This window comes from Vombatus ursinus, unplaced genomic scaffold, assembly GCF_900497805.2.
Source record: "Vombatus ursinus unplaced genomic scaffold, bare-nosed wombat genome assembly UNPS02014818.1, whole genome shotgun sequence".
In the NCBI taxonomy this organism is placed as follows: domain Eukaryota; kingdom Metazoa; phylum Chordata; class Mammalia; order Diprotodontia; family Vombatidae; genus Vombatus; species Vombatus ursinus.
The window spans coordinates 68,515,936-68,538,638 of record NW_020954596.1 but is presented as its reverse complement, the minus strand read 5'-3'; the positions used below and the strand labels follow the sequence as shown (position 1 = coordinate 68,538,638).

Sequence of the window (22,703 nt, the reverse complement as noted above, 5' to 3'; positions counted from 1 at the left end):
TACTATAAACAAATTTGGAGAGGAAGGAATAGTTTACCTATCAGATCTATGGAGAAAGGAAAAATTTATGACCAAATAAGAGATAGAGAGCATAATGAAATGTGAAATGGATAACTCTGATTACATTCAATTAAAAAGTTTTTGTACAAACAAAGCCAATGCTACCAAGATTAGAATGGAAGCAGAAACCTGGGGAACAAGTTTTACAGCAGCAGTCTGTAATAAAGTACTTATTCCCAAAATATATAGAGAACTGAGTGAAATTTAGAAAAAAACAAGTCATTCTCGAATTGATAAAGGGTCAAAGGATATGAACAGCGAGTTTTCAGATGAAGAAATTAAAGCTATCTATTATTACATGAAAAAATGCTCTGAATCACTATTTAGTAGAGAAATAAAAATCAAAACAACTCTGAGGTACCACATCACACCTATCAGATTGGCTAATATGACAAAATTGGAAAATGAAAATGTTGGAGATGATGTGGGGAAATTGGAATACATGCATTGTTGGTGGAGTAGTGAATTGATCCAACAATTCTGCAGAACAATTTGGAATTATGCCCAAAGGGTTATAAAACTGTGCATACCATTTGATCCAGCAATAATACTTCTAGGTCTGTATCCCAAAGAGATCATAAAAAATGGGAAAAGGATGCATATGTACAAAAATATTTGTAGCAGCTCTTTTTGTGGTGGCAAGGAATTGGAAATTGAGGGGCCCATCAATTTGCGAATAGCTGAACAAGTTGTGGTATATGAATGTAGTACAATACTCTTGTTCTATAAGAAATGATGAGCAGGAGGACTTCAGAAAAACTTGGAAAGATTTGCATGAACTGATGCTGAGTGAAGTGAACCCAACCAAGAAAACATTATTCACAGAAATGGCAACATTATGAGATGACCAATTTTGATAGACTTAGTTCTTCTCAGCAATGGAAGAATCTAAGACAATTCCAAAAGACTTATGATGGAAAATGCTATCCACATCCAGAGAAAGAACTATGGAGTCTGAATGCAGATCGAAGTATACTATTTTTCCTTTCTTTTCTTTTTTTTTCCCTTTTTTTTTTTTGAGGTTCATTAGGTATTTCATTAAGGTTAAATCTTCCTGATCGAGTAGGTTTGCACAGAAGAAAGTCAGAGGCCCTGCAGGCTAGATCCTTCGGATTTCATAGTGCATCACAGGCTCTGGCTCTAAGTTGGGATCACCGCCTTGCTGCAGGTACAGGTTGTTATAAGGATATTGCTTTGGAGCCCCAGGCTGATAGGAGGGGAACACCTCTCCTAACCAGAACGTGATCATCCTGAAGCTGAAGAAACCAAAGAAATGCTTACACATAGTGTTCCAGGATACAGGTGTGGGGGACGTATCCACAGGATTCTGAGTATGCATATCAAAGTCAAAGTGTATAGATTCACTCCAATTCAGCCTAAGTTCTGAATGGTCCCAGTCATACCATGGGTCTCCTTCATCCTGAGAGTGGTCTGGAAGCTTGGGATAGTCACCATAAGCGAAGCCGTCGTCCGATAGTGTTCATAGTCCTCCACCGGCATGTCGTACTTCTTGGCGGCGGCGGGGGGGGTACGGTCCCGGGAGCATGTCCTTGCTGAGGCCCAAGGCTGCGGGGGTCTCTCCTTGCTGAGGCCCAAGGCTGCGGGGGTCTCCAGAGGAGTCACCCGCCGGGCCACTGTCCCCAGTCTTCGGATTCCCCGGGACACAGCCATGGAGGCCACCCTCTTAACTTCTTACTCCTTCAAGATTCACCTGCGCAGGCGCCCCCACCCCCTTTTTTTTTTGTCTTTTCTTTCTCATGGTTTTTCCCTTTGGTTCTAATTCTTCTTCACACTATGACTAATGTGAAAATATGTTTAATATAATTGTACACGTATGGCCTATATCTGATTGCATGTCATCTTGGGTAGGGGAGAGGGGAAGGAGGGGGAGAAAATTTAAAACTCAAGATCTTATAAAAGTGAAAGTTGAAAACTAAAAATAAATACATTAAAATTTGCAAAAAGGCAAAAATAATTTATTTTAAACTTAAATACTAAAATTTAAATATAAAATAAGAAAAGAAAAAGAAACATACAATAACTTAAATACAAAGTAAGAAAAGAAAAAAGCATTGTCATGTGCATAAGAGATGATTCACAACATACAGCAATAAATTTCCATTTCAAGAAAGCCTATCTAACAAATACTACACATTGTGGTCAGAACTGTCCATCTTTTCTTTGCTTTCTTGTAAGTTTTCTTTTGTTATCTGCTGTGTATTTTTTACTTATATTTTCTACCTTCCCCCACTCAAGAAAGCTACAATTGTGTCTGTTTCTAGGTGTGTGTGTGTGTGTGTGTATGTATGTATGTATGTATATATATGTGTGTATGTGTTTTATATATATATATATATATGCAGAGAGAGAAAGAGAGAAAAAGAGAGAGAGAGAGAGAGTGAGAGAGTGACTTGGACCTATGAAGGAAAAGGTTATTCACCGACAGAGAAACAGAGGACATTCAAGTCTAGTACACTTTTACGTAGATGCATATGAATGCATATGTCTATATGTTAGTACATATGATACATATATACATATATACATAAACACATTGCATACACATATACATTCATGTATCTATACACGCATATACATATACTTACATACACTTACATATTCATATATATACTTAGGTATCTATAATCATACTCATATATAGACATATATGTTATTATGCATCTATGTAAGACTATACTATATTTGCATGTCTTCTGTTTCTCTGTGGGGGGATGTCTTCCTTCATAGGTTCAAGTCCTTCCATAATTTTCTAAGTCGACCACCTTATAATTTCCCATACCACAGCAACCTCATACTGTCTGGTTATTTTAAATGGTCCAAAACAATACTAATTAATATGGCTGGCATATTGTCTTATTTTTTCTCTTTTGATTAAATCTATTTTAGCTTTAACTTTGTCTGATATCATATCATACTACCCCTGCTATTTTCTCTAATAAATTCTACTCCTGATCTTTATTTTGTTTGTGTCTATCTCATATTTCTTATCCCTCCTGACTACTCTGCTTCTACCCACTACCTTGCCCTCCTATTCCTTAACCTACTCCTCCCATCAAAGATCCCTCCTTTATCCTCTCCCCCACCCTGAAATACATCCTTTATCCTCTTCCCTCCTCCCTATCTCTTTAATCTTTTATTTCTTTCTGTGTTTAGAAAACTTGTATGCCCTTCCAGATACATATGTGTTGTTCCCTTTTTCCTTACCATGTATTTTGAAAGCATCTTTCCAACCAGCAAGCCTTGCTATCTTCTCTGTCATTGATGCTAGGGGCCATAAGGCTTTGTCATTTCCCCTGAAACTGAATCTTTTTATATGCACTGACTGTCCCTAATACAATATAACCTCTTTGAAAGCAGGGACTATATTACTTTTGTCTTTACATCCTTCACACTTGGTATTTACTGCACACAATAACCTCCAATTATCAACAATTATAGAATGTTGAGATAACCTAGTTAAGACAAAGGAGGGATGATCCAAATTTGAAGTCCCAAAAATATGAAAAAAAAATAATTAAAGGGATGTTTGAAGGGATCAAACTTTCAGACCCAATCTCTAGTCAATCTCAAGGAATCTTAATTTTAAGGAATCTAATCATTTTAAGGAAATCCAGAGAGATAACAGAAATACAACTTCTTAGAGGTGGAAGCACAATTTAGTGCAATCTTCAGAGAGTTAAGAAGCCTTTCTTTAAAATTCCTAATGATCCCTTAAAATCCCAGAAATCAAAATTTTGCCTCTAGATCTCCAATGGAGGAGAATCCTGTACTTTTTGATATAACACATTGCACTTTTGAATCTTCCAATTGTTAAGCAGTTTTCCCTTTTATCAAACCCTAATTCTTTCTTTCTTTCTCATAATTCTGCCTTTTATGTGGCAAACTGAATCTGTTTATCCCATGGTCTTGATGATTACCCCTCACCTAAGTCTTCTATTCTCCAAGCTAAATATCCCCAATTCCTTCAACCAACCAAATTTATTAAGCATCATTCACATAGATATAGATATATATCAGGCACTATGCTAGACACTGAAGATGCAAATACAAAAAAAAATGAGACAATCTCTGATTCAAAAGATTTATATTTTCTCAGGAGAGACAACATGCATGCATGTGTATGTCTGTATATATACACAGATATATATTATATCCTATATATTCATCTATATATGTATGTATATTTGTGTGTATGGTTGTCTCTGTCTCTCTATATCTAAATATAGATATTGAGAGAGAGAGAGAGACAGAGAGAGAGAGAAAGAGAATGATTATATATAGAATAAATGCAAAATAATTACAATGTAGGCCAATGCAAGGTAGTTAGTAAGTGAGATCACTAGGCATTTGAGCCATTAGATAAGGCTTCATGTAAAAGGTGGTGCTTAAGGTGCATCTCAAAGGAACAGAGGTAGTCTATGAGGCAAAGTTGTGTACATATACATGCATGCATGTATGCATGTATGCACTCTTGATATCTCTATCTCTCTCTCTCTCTGTGTCTCTGTCTCTGCATCTCTGTTTATATCTCTCTCTCTCTCTCTGTCTCCCTCTACACACACTCACAAAGTACACATGGAACAAGCAAAAAATAAATTCAAGGCAGATTAATATGAGGTAGTAAAGCAAGTCACTAGGAGTTAGGGCTACTTAGGAAAAGCTCATATTAAAGGTGGTGCTTGAGGTAGCTCTCAAAGGAGGAAAGATAAGTCTATGAGGCAGAGATGAGTTGAGAGTACATTCTAGGCATGGAGAATGGTCAGTGTAAAAGTACAGAGAAGGAAAATCACGTGCCATGTGTAAGAAACAGAGTTAATATTACTGACTGTAAAATGTGAGGAGAGTAATATATAGTGATGCTGGAAAGATACTTTGAGTACTGATTGCGAGTTGTGAAAAGCTCTAAAAGCCAGAGATGTTTTTATTTTATATTTTCCTAGTGATGATAGTGAGGCACTGGAGTATATTTATCCCTGAAATGTCATAAACACTAGAGGAGTGACATCTGGGTTTGAAAATCACTTTGGCATATATGTGGAGGATTTCCCATTGGACAATGGGACAACAGGGAGACCAGTAGGGAGGCCATGTAATAGTCAGAGGAAAAGGTGAGAAAAGGTTGAAATAAGGTGGTGCCTGAATGAAAGAATAGGAGTCAGATTTGAGAGATGTTTTAGAGATAGAAATACCAAGATTTGGCAACAGACTGAATATATAGGGTAAAATGAGGAGTAAAAGGTAATGTCAAGGATACAAACCTGGGAGACCAAAAGGATGGTGATGTCTTTGAGAAAAATAAGCAAGTTTGGGAGAAGAGAGTGTTTGGAGAAAAGGTGAATTCTCTTTTTGACATGTTGAGTTTTAGATATCTATCTCTGAGACAATCAGTTTAAGCCATTCAATTAACAATTAGTGATGAAAGGATTGGGGGAGAGATTTGGGCTCAATATATAGAACTGTGAGTGTTTTGTATAGAGATGATAATTAAGTCCATGGGAGATGGTAAAGTCACAGAGGGAAGAATGAGAAGAACAAGAACAAGAAAAACAAAGAGGAGGAGGAGGAGGAGGATGACAACAACGATTATGACAATGAGGATGACAACAACAATGAGGAAAAAAGAGAAGGTGCTTTATTACATTTCCTAACATAGTGCCTGATATATACAGCCATGTATGAATTCCATGAGATAAAGCAAAAGACTAATAAGGCTGTTTCACAGTAATAAATTATCATTTTTTTTTTAATTTTCACCTACTCCTTCTTTGCCCTTGAATGCAACTGGTTCAATTTCACTGTGGCCTTGAATGGTCCTTTAAAATCTTCCCCTTAGCAACAAACATTGAAATAGCTATAAAATTTATGGAATGTGAACCCTAGGAAAGAAACAGGAGGTAGAATATATTGCAGGTCAGGCCACCATCACCATCTTGAACACCATCACTCCTTAGACAACTCATGGCCCAAGATATTGGAGCTGTCAAATCTTCCAGCCCAGTAGCCTCAGCTATCATTCTGGGAAGTAATTCAGGAAAATGACACTTGGTAACTAATCTTATAGGTGCTAACTAAGGAAGACCTAGAAAAGAAAATATTTTTTCCATCCAATCTCTGACGTTGTCAAATGATTCAACATCAGAAAGCAATGTGATTTTTTTAATACAAAAGACAATGAATTAATATCTGTTTACCTCTGTACACTAAAATACATGTGATCTTTTCATTTGACTCACAGCTAAAACCATTCATGTGTGCTGTCTCCTCTATTAGAATGCAATCTCCTAGAAAACATGTACTGCTTTACTTTTCTAATTATATCCCTAGCACATAGCACAGTGGTTTGAGCATAGTAATGCTTAATACATACTTCATTCATTCATTCTTCTATTTATTATTCAAGACCTACAATTTACGGTGCATATTTCCCTGGAGTAGTCTCCATCCTTAAAAACTACACAATTTAAAACAAAAAAGAGCGCAATGAATCAAATGACTACTTTACCAAATCTACCACTGACAGAGAAATAATTAAAGAGGGGATATCAGATCAATCTGGTGCCAACTGTTCAAAGTCAGAAGTTGAGTTAGTTCAATATCAGTAGAATATAAACACACAACGTTACATACACTCACACCAATTACTCCAACAAAATGAAATGCTATCAAAATTATTAGTAATGTCCAAAGACATCCACCCTGAAATTTCTGGCTTTTATATTATGTTTTAAGGTTTGCAAGGACTTTATATATGTTATCTCATTTGAGTTTCACAGCAGACCTATAAGGTTGATACTATTGTTGTCCCTATTTTAGAGAGGAGGAAAAAGCTGAAGGTTAAGTGACTTGTACACAGTTACATAGCTAGTAAGTACATGAGCAATGATTTGAAATCAAGTGCTCCTGAGCCTAAATCTAGCATTCTATACCCTGTGCCACCTAGTTACAATACATACCACTTTAGTAGGCATTTAATCAAATATTTTTTAATTAATTGAATTCTATTTGTTTTGAGATTCAATATATTTTTTAAACTTTTTGTTCTATGCTTTCTAATAGATCATTTATTTTGACTGAGCAAACAAGGTAAAAAGAGTGGAGTATTCTATTCTCCATTTTCCATTGATATCACCCTATTGATGGCATTCTGACTCTTTTTTTTTGACATTTCAAGGTAAAATTTTTATACAAAATTGCAAAATGCTTGTGGTGCGTATGATGCAAATGTATTTTAAATTTATGATGAATTATCATCTGGAAAGGTTTCGGTTACAGTTGTGTAACACATTCCTTAGTTTAATTGTACAAAAATTGTTACTGTTGTTTTTTTGAGGAAGGAACATGAATTAAATGGTGTGGCAGATAGAAAGATGGACTTGGAGTTGAGTTACTGCTCCAGATATGTAAAAACTATGTGACCTCAGACACAAATCACATAACCTTTCTGAGACTTAATTTTCTCATCTGTAAAATCAATGGGTTGGACTCAATGATGTATTAGGTTGTGTTCAATTCTAAATATATGATCATACAATACTTTTTCAAAAGATAATTTTCATAGGCAAAACCTTAGTAAATTATCTAACCAAAAATCAAGATTTATAATATGATTATATAGTTTTAAAATATGAAAGTTATTTTAATCATTTGAATCCACATCATGTTTGAAAAAAATTCAGGAATCGCTTTTTTGGAATAGTGCTTTTATCTTTACTTATAGTCAAATTCTATAAAAAGTTATATTGAGTAAAATTTTCTGTCAGAATCAGTTCTGCTTTTATAAAGGTAAAAGGTAAGGTCATATGCTTAGCAGTTCAAGAAAAAAGTGCACCCAAATTGCAAAATATACTTTCCATTTTCAGAGTAATGTCTCTGGGTTTCTATGACATCTACCTTCCCTCATAATTCACTCATTTCTTCAAAAGAAGAAGTGTAATTTCAATAGCAGCAGTGACAATAGTTAGGCATTATTTAGGTACATAGAAGTGAACAGAATCACAAAATTCTATACTGTCATTCTGCAAACTTCCCAGACTTTTTTTTAATAGTGTCATTGAAGCTATGTAGTATGCAATTTCATTTTTATATTGATCCAAATTACAAAACATGTCATTTTTTTCAATGGCTCTTGACAATGAAGAGAAACTTGATAAAATCACAACAGTCTCATTTTAAAACCTAGTAAGAAGAATAATTAATGTCAACATTTTTACATTCTATTTCACTTTTATTTTTAAATTATTTTATGAGTATTATCTTAAATAACATTACTTCAAGAATGTATAATTTCCTCCATATTGTCACTTCTTCCACCAAAATAGATTTCAACCTCACTTTAACTTAGAAGTTATTTGTTTACTGCTGTGGCTGGAAAAAACATCATCCTTCATTCAATTGGTTATAAATCCCTCTAAGTGTAGCTTGGTCATTCCTTAAATATTAGAATTCATTTCTACCTCAATATACAAAGCCTTTATTCTTTTGGCAGAGCATTCAACACCCATTTGGCAGGGTAGATGACCATACCACACAATGAAACATCAGAGTATTATTAAAGTGGAGTTTTATCTTACAACAATGAGAATATGTTCATGGAAAACCAATTTTAAAATATGTCACTTGGGTAAATATCTCATTTGATCTAGTTTTAGTGTCTTAGTTTTAGTTCCTTGAGTGTGTAGTACATGTCTACTATGTGCTAGATGTTTTACATATAAAAATAGTGTAGTGGAAAAGCACTCAATTTGAAATCAGAAAATGTTTTGTAGGATTCTGTGAGTTGGCAGTTCCCTTTCACTTAACCTCTGTGGACCTTACTTTCCTTAATTGTAAATTGAAAGGAATTTACTAGTGAATTTCTAAGGTCCTTCAGCATTAAGTATTGCTTTGTGAAAATTATTAGTAATAACAATGAACAATATAGAACTTCAAGTTTTCCAAAGCACTGTACATGTTATCCCATTTGATCCTCATGACAACCCTATGAAATAGATACTATTAATTCCATTTTACAGAGGAAGAAACTGAGGCAAACAGAAGGTAATTGACTTGCCCAGGGTCATACAGCTATGAAGCATCTAGGGCAGGATCTGAACTCAGATCATTAGACTCCAAGATAGGACTCCCACTGTGTCAAGGTGTCTTTCACAATAATTCAAGGTTCTTTTGTTCAAGGAGTTAATTTTCTATTGAGAGAAGTGAGATATACATTTTTTTTAATTGGAAGTAATCAGACTTAAGTGACTTGCACAGGGTCGCACTGCTAGTGTCTGAGGCCAGATTTGAATTCAGTTCCTCCTCAATTTAGGGTCAGTGCTCTATTCACAGCGCCACCTAGCTGCCCTTAAAATAATTTTTAAAAATAAAATGAAACATACTAATTACATAGAAATGATTTTTTCCTGTGTTATGATGTGTTTATGTTTAATTATATGGATGTGAAAAAGATGTGCATAGTTTGAATAATATTTGCCCTAATAGTTCAGAAGATTTTATAAAATCTTTATTTTGGGAGAATGCTCAGATTTCATAGAGACTCAACCCTCAACTATAGGTTGAATAATTCAGTAGTTGATTTGTGAATAATGAGATGAATTCTTTATTTAAAGGAGTATTTTATAAGGCAAAACAAAATGTTTAACACCAATGAAATTGAAAAAACAATGAAACCAAACATCAGTATTATGGTGGTATAAAGTGATGAGATTCAGATCGCTGTAAAGAGTAGTCTAATTAGAATGTTCTAATTTATAGAGAAATAAACTAATCTTTTCAAAATTATATTTAATTTTACTTATTGGTGCTACTCACAGTTTCAAAGGTGGCATTTCCTATATGTGTGCCATGACCAAGCAATACTTTGACCAAGCAAATCAGATTGTCATATAATTATTTCAAAATGTCTATCCAAAACAAAGCTCTACCTGTGGTATTTAGGTGAACCTGAGTTCTTGAGGGCTATGCCAAGGATAATATGAACATGTTTTGCCCCAGTAGAAAGAATGGAGTATAATTCTGGTGGGAGATTGAAAGTGCTGTCTGAAGACAAAATTAATTAAATGCAGAGTTTCATCACCAATGGTCTTACATTATAAATGAGGCCTTTAGCTATTGCAACCCAGGAAACAAACACACAATAACTAAAAAAGAAAAACCTCACATACTTGTGGTCCCCATCCATGACAATGGGGGTAGAATTATAAAAAAGGTGACAGAAGATTCTAATAATTATAGAATTTTGGGAATGCTCATATATATTAGTTTAACTATAAAGTGCACTAAATGCTACCACTTTGACCAATGACCAGTGAACTGACATACTACTACAATGACTGAAGCATATCAATGTTGTTATTCTAAGGATAAATTGAACCAGAGAAGGAACTAGAAGCTAAGTGCAAGGATGGCTCACACATTTTCTTTAAAACAGAAGAGTTAGAAAACCTGGTTTCATTGTCTATCCAAAGACTATCAGAAATATAATTTATTTCCACATCTGCTCAGGTCTTGGAGTACTCATGATGAACATAAGCTAAAAAATGTTTAGCTAATATACTAGGCACAGAGTAGATAGCTAGCTAGCTAGCTAGATAGATGGATACATACATACATACATACATACATACATACATACATACAGGCACGGATAATAATAACTAACACAATCCATAAAATGCTTCAATGTTTGCAAAGCAATTCACATATATTATTTTATTTGACCCTCACAATCACCCTGCAAATGGTATTATATCCATTTTCCTAATTAGGGGATGCAGAGTTAGGATTTGAACTAAAATATTCCTTATTCAATGTCCAGTTTATTTTTCAAGAATAACTTTTCAGAATAAAACAGTGGAGCCTTTGGATTTTCCATTGGTTATCCACTGTTCTCTGCATATCATTGATGATTTTTTTTTCCAGTTGTACATCTCCCTGTGTGTAAGATACACATACATAACTTGACAGTAGAGAGATTGTAACAAAGTACTAAAGTAAATTAGTTTTTTCTTAGTAATAATTAAGCAGGTATCCCTTACCGTAGTTTTCAGTAACATAGTAAGATTTTAATATATGGATGTTGATTGATTGATTGCTTCAAATCTGCATTTCAAAACTGCAAGAGATTTGGATACTTCTTTTAAAGGTGAAGATTGCAACCCACCCACACTTCCTCACTCAGTGGAATACTTATTCTTGTCTCTAAAACCTCTGTAGGAGATTACCCCAATATGCTAGGAGCTGTCCTCCGGATCTATTACTCATGCACATATATACAAGGAGAGACATACCTAAACAGTCACATGCTTGTTTGTTTATGTATGAATTCATACGTTGATAACAGAGAAGTGGAACAAATGCAGAAAAATCACTAGCTTCTGGAATATGTGCTATCATCCTCAAAGAGACACTTTTATATAAGTACCCACTGTTTTTGTCCAAAGGTTGTTCTGTGCTGTGCTGATGCTTCCTGTCATCAACGCACTATGTTCCTGCAGCTTGCTGTGCTTTTCTTTGTCATCCTTGCTAGTTTTCAGTGAGTACATGGAAATGATCTGGAATTTTGCCCAATGTCCTTTTCCTTGTCTAAGACATCATCTGCTGTTCCTAGAATCCTAATGTTTTGGGTTTGATGTAAGTATTAGTCCAGTGTTGTCCCTTTGTTCAGTCTTAAGCTCTTTATCTTTTTCCTGACTACTTAGTAACCGTTTTCACAGAGAACGTTCACATGCGTTAATACGCATTGAAAGATGGTCCCTATATTTCTGCTTCCTTGTAAAGGATTAAATCATATTTAACTTGTTCTTTCTGATACCTACTCATTTGATTAACAGAATAGGCCAAGTTAGTTCTCTAAGATAACTACAATCCATGTTCAATTCATTAATGAAGTACTGTTTTCATTTCTATTAAAATTATTAATTCATCAACTATTTAGCTGTGTTCCATTGCACCTCTCATGCTTTGAATGGAAAAGGTAGAAAAAATATTTATTAAGTGATAGGTAGCAGGGAATACTAAGTCCAAAAATCACAGTTTTAAAGCTAAGAGATACTTTCAGACCTAGTCTAATCCTTTCAATTAGAAGATAAAGAAATTGTGAAACAGAAAGGGTAAGTAATTTATCTATGGTAATATAACCAGTTAGTATATCAAAGTCAAAAAGAGAACCCAAGTCTCCTGACTTATATGATGTTGTTTCTATTCTACCAAGAATTAATTACATTGTAAGTTGCACTTTTCCCTTTTCTTTCAAACTTCCAAGAATTGCTATGTTATTTGCAAACACCTTTTCTTCCATATTCTGCCCCATGACCTGACAATACATATACACACAAACACAAACATCACCATTTTAATTATATAAGCAGGGTTGGATGAGCTGGGGAAAGAAAAAAAAATGACCCATACATAAGAAAAGTTTCAGAGTGGTCAAACTCATAACATACATATTCTATTTCTATTTTAAGGTCATATTTTATAATAAAGCTCTAGGTTTTATTAAAAACTAGATGTGAGTAAATGCCATAAGAATTATATTGCTTCTGGTAGAAAAACTATATACCAATCTCCTTAAAATAGTTAAAATAAGATTAAGGATTCCAGTGGAGGAGTGGGAGAGGAGCAAATCTCATGAGGAAGGTAAACTGTAGAATGAAGCAACACTCCAGAATTTGCATTGTGCATATTTGCATGTGAAAATGACAGATGTCTTCCTGAGAATTGCCTGTCTTCTACAATTCAAAACAAAATGAAAAATGCCCTTTTTTCCCTCCCCAAAGCAGTACCAATATGATTTTTCATCAATTGTGTCATATGTGTATGGCCAGTGGTGATATTTGTAGTGGGGCAAATGGGAATAGGAACCCAGTAAGAAAAGCTTTTTAGTTTTGTTGTTTAGAATGTGTGTGCATCTGATCTGTCATTCCACAGACTGTTAAGGTTTTACTTTCCTTGACAGGCTTTTGAGGCTTTGGGAGGTTTCTTGTCTCAGGGCAATAACTCTCCATTATTTTCAGGAAATGTGCCTTTGGGTGGAAAGGCATCAATGTCTAGGGAATAGAACTGGGGAAGTAGTGGAAAGAGAACTGGTGTGGGAATCAAGAGACGTGGGTTCTAGTTACTAATTACATACTACATTGGGCAAGTCATTTAATTCCTCTGGGGCTTACTTTCCTCTCCTAAAAAAATAAAAGAAAGTTATATTAAAATTCCATTAATCTCTATGATTATATAGGGTTGCAACAACTAGCAGATTCATCTTGGACAAGTCTTTGATTTTGATGTTAAAATTTTCCTTCTCAGGGCAACAGATTCCTAGAGGCATAGATTCAGACTGGAAAAGGAGATTAAAGGAATTCTAGTCCAAACCCCTAATTTTTAAGGGGAAGAAACTGAGACCCTGAGAGGTCATCACTTGCCTAAGATCACACAGGTGTTACATGACAGGAAAAATCTCCAGGAAGGAATGATTGCAAAGGAAGATTAGTAAACTATTAATCATGTGAAAGAATTCTCTAAATTGTCAATACTAAGAGAAATACAAATTAAAATAATTTAAGACAACTTATACACAGAAAACTGGAAAACATAACAAAATATGGGATAGTAATGAATAGTCCTTATTACTGCAGCAAGTAATATATCTTTTTGGTGCATCCTTAGTAGTCCAGGTCTTTTTTTTTTTTGTGAGGGAAGGGTGATGAAACTGTTTAAAAATAAATGGAGTAGGGGCAGCTAGGTGGCACAATGGATAGAGCACCAGCCCTGGATTCAGGAAGACCTGAGTTCAAATCTGGCCTCAGACACTTCACCCTTTCTAGCTGTGTGACCCTGGGCAAGTCACTTCACCCCATTGCTTCACCAAAAATAAATAAATAAATGGGCTAAAATCCATTTGCCTAATACCATCAAGAACAATAGTCTCAGTGGTTCCTCTCAGCTATGCAAGGGAGGAAGAGGGCTAAATTTGTAAGAATTGGGTATTGGTGGGTGATTGAGTTAATGCAGATGGTATATAACCATAAGAGACTCATTCTTCTCTGGGAAAGAAAGTACCAAGATCAAAAGCATTGCAAATAGTATATTTCAAATCCTGGAATTGTTCTAGTCACCTCCTGCCAACTTGGTACAAGGAACATGGAATAATCCTCCTTAATAAAAAATATTCTTTTATATCTATGTCTGGTATGTCACATATTGCATGCCACCAAAAGGTGATTCAAAATATTCCAGTAAAAGTAAAATCACTTCGAAGCATCTAGTCAAGAATTTCCTGAACATTTACTACACTTCTTTATTGATAATCAGTTATTATTTTTAAAAAGACACTGACAAAGTTTCTTTGCAGGGGAAGATTGCTAACTTCATTTAGCCTATTACAGAAGGATTTGTAAAATACCTATACATACTGAAAATACATGGAAAATATGACCACAGATATTCCACCACTTTTGAGTATAAGGAGCAACATTTTAGGATTCATTTATCTTTGTAAAAAGGAAAATCTTTATTTTCACAAAAAGAAATGAATCAAAGTAGTAGAGTAAAATACAATCTGTTTCATGAAACATCATGAGAATATTGTGTATTTTCTCTCAACTTCACACTCTCTGAATAGTTTTTCCATCTTGAAAACAATAAATAGGCCTGTTTCAAAATATAAATACCTCTCAAAGAAGTTTTCATGCTTTAAATATTCTTTTCTTATATAAGATTTTTACATTACTTGCATTAAAATTTTCTTGATCACAATGAATACCTTCACACTTGTAAAGGTATAAAGAACAAATCTTTTCAATTGTGTAAGTTTGAATTTGTCTGTTAGATTATTTTAATTACCACAGTCAAAGCAATTCAGTTAAGATGCATTAGTCAATTGTAAAATTAGCAGTGAACATTTTTGTGGTTGAAATGTTCTTATAATTATAATGGATAAGAATAATAGTGTATCATTTTATTAAGAATCAATTTCATCTTCAATATCTAGTTTAGATGTCCTAGATAATTTTTTAGAAAATACCAATTACATTTTCTAATATTGTCAGAATATTTCTTTTTGCACTTTGTTTCTTCAAGTTCTTGATACACATTCTATGTTTTTAAGAAGCAAGTGGTTCCATGCTATACTTATGAAGCTCCAGATCCACTCTTCTTGTCTTCATTTACCCATACCCCATAATTTCATATTAATAGCGAGCATATGAATGGTTTTTGCAACAGTATAGATTTCACTAAAAGTGTATATTTTTGAGACTTTACAAAATTATGTCCATTTATCAAACTATGTGGGTAAAATATGCTAAATACATTCCTTTCCCATACCATATGCAGAAAAAACACTCTGCCCTAGATCTCTCTATAGTACTCTTTTCCCCTCTCTCATACATGCATTGTCTGTGACTTATGCCAATATTGCTTTTTTAAAAATCATTTTTGGTTTAAAATCTATATTGTAATTACCAGAGAAATCCAGTTTGAATTATAAATTTCAGTGAAACTTTTTTTTTTGGTGGAGACACAACTGATTCCCATGTGGAAGCATGGATCTTAATATGTATAATTTAATTCCATCTAAAATACTCCCATCTAATCCTAGTCTGATTATCACCTGGTATAGATTGTTGAAATTATTATTATTATTTATTTTTGGTGAGGCAATTAGGGTTAAGTGACTTGCCAAGGGTCAAACAGGTAGTAAGTGTTAAGTGTTGGAGGCCAGATTTAAACTCAGGTCCTCCTGACTGCAAGGCCAGATCTCTATCCACTGCTCCATCTAGCTGCCCCTGAAATTATTTTTAAAATACCTTTTAGAGTCATACATGTTAAACAAATACTCTACACACACACACACACACAAATTCCCACTTTTCTAATTAAGCTAGTAAAATCTTTAAGGTCTAAGTGAAGAGCTACTATTCAAATAGAGAACTAGGCTGGCAAAATCCACTAAAAGGTGCTGTCAGGACTGCTACTATGGGAAAATACTCTAGAAATTTGTTTCAGTTAAGCAGGGTTCCACTGCCATTGGCTCCTGCTCAGTCTGTCAACTTTTTATATCATTCTGTCATAGATTCTTATCAGGTATAAAATCTGCTTGAACTGTCCAATGTATATATGATACTAGATAAATTCCTGCTCTATAATTGGTACAGACAATTACCAAACAAGTTTGCATTCTCAGGAATAGTATAACATGATGGCCATTCTTATGTAGATAGCCTTCAGGAAAAAAGTTTCCAGAGTGAAAAGATTTTAAAATCTCATCAGAATGCATGTTCAAATAAGAGGGAGCTACATGAAACTAAAGAGTCTAATAAGTATTTTTTTATTTAGATTTATGAAACTGTGGTACTTACAAGAGTTGCCTCAGAGTCCAAGTACAAGTTTGAAAGTATTTGATAAAATACATAAAATTATCCAATTATTTAGCAGCATATTGTAGAAAAATACTTCCAACTTATTCTAAACAACAGATCTCTAAGGACAATTGTAGAATAATAAGATCTAGTGATAAGCCTTGGAGATCAGGAGTCTTGGGCTAAGCTATAAAAGACAGAGTCTACAAGAAAATATGGTCAAACAAAAGGCAAAGAATGACTCTAATAATACCCAACTTCTTCTTAAGTTACATAAGAATCATTGTCATTAAATTAAGATGGTAGTCAATAATTATCCAATGCATGCTAACTCCAACCTTGATGCTGGGCACTATATTGAATATAAAGAAATGTACAAGATGTTTCCTCTTCTTATGAGAACTATGTCATAAACAAGAAAACTTAAAGAATAGAAGATGTGAACAATTGTATTAAACAACAATAAAAGAGATGTCACAAGATGTACATCATGTGGCATAATGGGGAGAGTTCTGGACTTGGCGTCAGCAAGGCCTGAGATTAAACTCTGTTTCGGACACTTACTAGTTGCATAACCCTGGATAAATCATGCTACCTCTCTGAGTTACAGTTTCTTGAACTATAAAATGGAGATATTAACAATTATAAGACCTATCTCACAGGGTTGTTTAATACTCTTACCATAGTAGGAAAGGGAATATCTGGGTCCTAGAGAGGTTTGTGAAGTTATGTATGCCACACATAGTATCAATCATAGAAGTCCATCAAGTTTTTGTGGCTGTATTATTTCTTTTGGGTTTCTGTAGCTACATTTTGCCATTATTAATAAGATGGGATTTTTGCCCAGAGCAGTGATTTATTTTTCTTTTGAGGAGACCTGTAATTTCTTTGCCATAGGGAATTCCTGGGGAAGAACAACATCTACCAAAGCAAGTTGGCCCTTCAATGAAATTTATAGTCTTATAGATTTGGTTAGGGGCACTGAGAGAAATTAGATGACTTGTCCAGGATCACACAGACAATGTGAGTCAGAGGTGGGCCCTGAAACTATACCTTCCTGAGTGCAAGATTATCTCACTATGTACAATTCCATCCTGCTCTCACAAAGCAATTTGCAATAAGTAATAAAAGTATTATCTCTGAAGGAACTCTATTAATGTTCAGCACAACATATCTGACAACTGTGATATAGTACTGGCATTTCCATAAATCCACCAAATGAATTTGGTTTTGTTATTAAGTATGTACAGTTAAGAATTCTTTGACTTCCATGCTGTCTGTGAAGCATTTAAGTTTTAACAAATGTAAACATAGATTGACACTGAATGTCTGTTGGAAACAATTCTCAAAGAGCCACTGGAACCATTTTCACTTGTAGCCAATTTTGCTTTAATTGAATATATTTGACACCACTCTGTCAGCTACATCTCTATCCAGGCTGCCTAAAAACGTCCTTGCATTCTTGTCAAACTAAGAAGAAGTGAATTAAGTAATAAACAAGTCAGTTCATTTGTTAGATGATGCGCTACCTGTAAAATTTGTTAGAAGTTTTATTGACAGCAGAAATTGAAAATTAGATGAGGTGAGTATGTGCCTTGGGGTTAATTCTAAATTTTTTAGTTAATATTACAATTAAACCATAATCTTTTCAAGTTGTGTTTTGCTTCTTTTTTTTTTTAAGGCAATTGAGGTAAGTGAGTTGCCCAGGGTCACAAGGCTACTAGGTGTCAAGTGTTTGGTCTGAGACCGGATTTGAAATCAGGTCCTCCTGCTTCCAGGGCAGGGGCTCTATCCACTGTGCTACCTAGCTGCCCCTCAAGTTGTGTTTTGCCAGAATATACAATAATTGCTTAATTTGCTGAACAAATATCATTTATTGTGCCTGAATAAAAAGACAGCATAACATATTCATCTCTCCTTTTGTTGAATTCAGTTATTCAGGTATGAAGTAATTAGGAAGGAAGATCTATATTTAGATCAGCTCTGAGAAAGCCCCAATGAAAAGCAACCTTTGCTCAAGGTATATTTATTTGGGAAGAGTATGTTTAAAAAATTTTGTCCTTACAGTAGCCAAACTTTTTTGATCACATACTCTTATCTGTAAATTATTTGAATATATATATACATATATATACACACATATTTATATATGTGTATGTGTTTATAAATAAGATGCATATATTATTGTACTAATAATCATGTATATTATAAAATTTACAAAATAGAGAAATTTAAGAAGGTGAGCTAAAGATATTTGATACTAGAGACAATATTATTAAGTCATTGGAGTATGAATAGGAGAGTAGAAATACAAAGACTTGAGCTTTAGTAAAAAATCACTTTGGAAACTATGGGGAGGATGGATTGGAGAGGGGAAAGGCTTAAAGCAAAGAAATCAAATTCTAGGCCATTACAACAATAGAGGCAAAGGGTGATAAAGGCCTAAACCTGGGCTGTAGCTGGGTGGATAGAGAAAAAGGAATAGATTTGAAAAATGTAGAAGCAAATCCAAAAAGATTTGACAATTGATTCCAAAAGTAAGGCAGGGAGACTAAGAAGTTTAAGGTGACTCTCAGGTTGTGAGAACCTGGGAGTCTGAAAAGAAGATGTTGCTGAGGTAATAGGGAATTTTGAAAGATAGGTGGATTGGAGAGGGAATAGGAGATAGCATCAAAAGATATACAGTGTGTATCACAACTGTCAATGTCTATTTATCTTGTTTCCCACTCAGAATGAAAAGCAATATGCAAGGCTCTTATCAATAGGCCAGTACCTCCAGTACAGTGCCTGTCCTCCAAAAGTGCCTCCTGTAGATTAGGAAGTCCAGAACAGGAGACTGGAGAGGAATTTTCCAAATAACCCTAAAACAGCTGTTGCTAATAGTGTCTGGTAGTCCAGAGGTGCTAATGACCACATCTGAAAGGGAAAGAAGAGAGCCTTCATAGTGAAAGGGATTAGGTAATCATGGCAAATAAACTTAGAAATAATGGTGTAGAAAACAAGACCGACAAAATTGGAGTAAGCCTGAGATATGACCTGTCTTCCCAGAATCTGATTGGTGGAGCACACACTTACTGGGTTCAGTCTACTTTCTACCCTTTCCCAAGGCCACAGGCCCCATGGAATTTTGGTTCCCACTTTGGAGACCATTGGGGTTTAGATAATATTTCTAAAATGCAAGGAATGCTTTGCATTTTTATGTACTTTGAAGGCATTAGAGACCAATAAATTGTTCTCTTAAAGGATATAATTTACTTCAATAAAGATATGAGTACAGAAGGAGCTGTGATTATTGAAACCACTGTTACTTTATCAGCTCAGCTAACTCTAGGTATGGCAGCTTCATCCATGCAGTAAGTCACTAAATGAGTATTTATTAAGTACCTACCACATGCCAAGCATGATGTAAATCACTTGAGATACAAAGAAAGCCAGAAGACAGTCCTTGCCCTGAAGGAACTGACAAACACAGTTGACTAAGAACTGAATGAAGCTGCCTGAGGCTGACCCGAAGTGGTCACTCCCAGCCTCTGATTATTTTGTAAATCTCCCAAACTCAATTCCCAAACTTTCTTTCTGGACTTTCTCTTGTTATGCAAAACAACTTACCTTGTGAAACTGTGAGATGCCTAATCCTCCCACCTACAGTCAAGTCATTCTCCATGCCTTAGTACCCTATATAAACCCTGTTCCCTTCTCCTTGGGTACCACATCACTTACTGTGTGGCATCTTGAGTGGCAACTTACTTGCCCTGATTAAAGACCTCCATTTTGTTGTATTGACTGTTTTCATTCAAATTTAAGTCAACAGAACTTACTTATGAGAAAGGATAAGATGAACACACAAAAAAGAAGATAGAAAAAGTGTAGGGGAGAGGAAAGGTACCTGGTGGGGAAGAGATTATGATAGAGAAGTCCAGAGGAGTGTGGCAGAATGGGAAATGAAGACATGCCTGATCTTAGTGCCTTTGAAGTTCTGGAAGGAGTTCTTCACCCTCCAATCAGACCAAAGAGCCCTAAAGAACAGAGGGTAGTGATGTTATAAATGGATTCCATGAGGTACTCCAGGTATAGAGTGACTCAGCCAGGATCACCTAGGTAGTAAATGTCAGAATCCAAGTCATCCTAACTCAAAACAATACAGTACCAGGCACACAGTAAGCACTTTTAATAAATACTTGTTGACTCTGAACTCAACAGTACCCTACATACCAAAGCAGGCTATCTCCATTTTTATTCTATACAATGGGACAATAATTATATATGTATGTGTGCATATTATGTGTGTATGTGTGTATATATATATACATATATACATATATATATATATATACATATATACTGCTCCTATTCTTTCATTTTTTTTTCTAAAGATTAACAAGGATTTTTTTTCTTCTGATTTCCCCATTACATGGGTGGAAAAAGAAAAAAAAACTAAAAAATAAAATTTATCTTTCTGATGTTAAAGTTACTCAAATTAGTTTCTAATTGCAGCAAAGGGATTGTCATGTTATAATCAGTGGCTAGGGGCTAGTGGCTAGTGGTCAAGTTGGTTCTAGTATTTAGTTAAATAATTATCACACCATGACTTTTTAAAATTAAAATAAATGTGTCTGTAATTCTTTTGATTCAGGAAAATATTTCAAACTGTCAGAAGGAAAGATTGAATTATTACTTTCTAATGTTGAATATAAATTCAATAGTATGACACCAAGGAAAAGTTGAATTTGTAGGCCCACAATCTTTTTTTTTAAGACAATAGGAGTTTATTGTCACACAAAGTCATCAAACAGTTGAAGTGGGACTGGGGCCACAGAATTCCAACTGTAAACTGCTTTTATAAAGAGGAGTAAAATAGTTTATCTGTCAGGATAACACAATCCTTTTTGGTAGACATCTCAAAGAGGAGGTAGGACTAGTGCCACTGAAACTCCTTCCCATTGTAGCTTCATTGGAAGATGTGATTAGTGTTAAAGAGATAGGAGTAGCCCTCAGGAGATGGGATTAGTCTGCAGGAGATGAGAATAGTTTAAAGGGGACTTCATCATCTCCTGCAAACTTTCTGAGCTTGGTACCCAAAGGTTGAGCAAGGTTAAAATATGGGAATCACTCAGACTGATTCTGTCCCAATGGCTCTGCCCACTCTAATGGGCTAGCTACATCATTTGAATGTCAAATGTAAGATTGCCTCACAGAGGGCAAGCATTCACATGGAGATCAGAAGTGATACAAGTGTACAAATACACTCTCAAGGTCTCTCTGAAGAACTTTGGAATTGATTGCATGACATGGGAGACACTGCCAAAGGACCCTCCACCATGGCATACCCACATCAAAGAAGGCACTATGCTCTATGAGCAAAGCAGAATTGAAGTAGCTCAAAAGAAATATGACACGAAATTTAGAGAATCCACCCCAAATGTTCACATGGCTATTTGTGCCCAATCTGTAGTAGATGATTTTGGTCTTATATTTATCTGATCAGCTGCAGTCAGTTACATTGTAACTTGATTCTAACATAGTGATGCCATTTTGGTCATCTTAGAGAATGAAGGACAACAATTAAACAATATTTCATCTTGAGTCCTAGATGCCTCATGTAGCCTCTGGTAACATGTCCTTTAGACATTCCTGAATAGGCCTCATCATCAGGGCAGTTCTTGAAGAGGGCTTCTCTGGTTCCAAGTCTCCTGGAGAGAGGTAATTTTTATTAAATCTACCAGTAACAAAATGCAATACAATTTAGTACAACCTCCTAAACTTGCTTTCCCTGTAACTAGTTCATGTAGTGAAAAATTACTCAGTCTTTATGGTTCTAATTCTATAAATAATAGATCTATAATAGTAACAAATTAGGAACACACAATTCACCTGAAACTTCAGATAATTTCATTTTTTACATAATGCTTGTTCTTTCTTTCTATCTTTAACAAAACCCTGTATATGATATAGATAATGTCATGTACAGGTTGAAGGAACAGGACCTCACTTGGAAAATGAACCCTCCTGTTCCTTAACATCACACAGATAGTTCAAAATAGAAAAAGAAAGAAAAAAAGCTTTTACAATTATTGATGCAATTTTATATGTAAATGTATTTTATATGTAAAATCCTTCATCAAATTTGAAGAACTTATTACTAAAACACACTCAAATCATGTATTTCCTTTCAGAAACATTTGGAAGCTAAAAAACCTATACACACATATTCTAGTTCTTAAAGAAAACAGCCTGATCTTATTGCTTTCTCAAGGTTAACAACTCCATTAA

General features: G+C 34.7%; 1 pseudogene; it reads right to left on the bottom strand.

Annotated features, from left to right (window-relative positions):
• Positions 1 to 1,159: 1,159 nt before the first annotated feature.
• Positions 1,160 to 22,703, bottom strand: part of LOC114023824 — a 41,993-nt pseudogene continuing 20,449 nt past the window's right edge.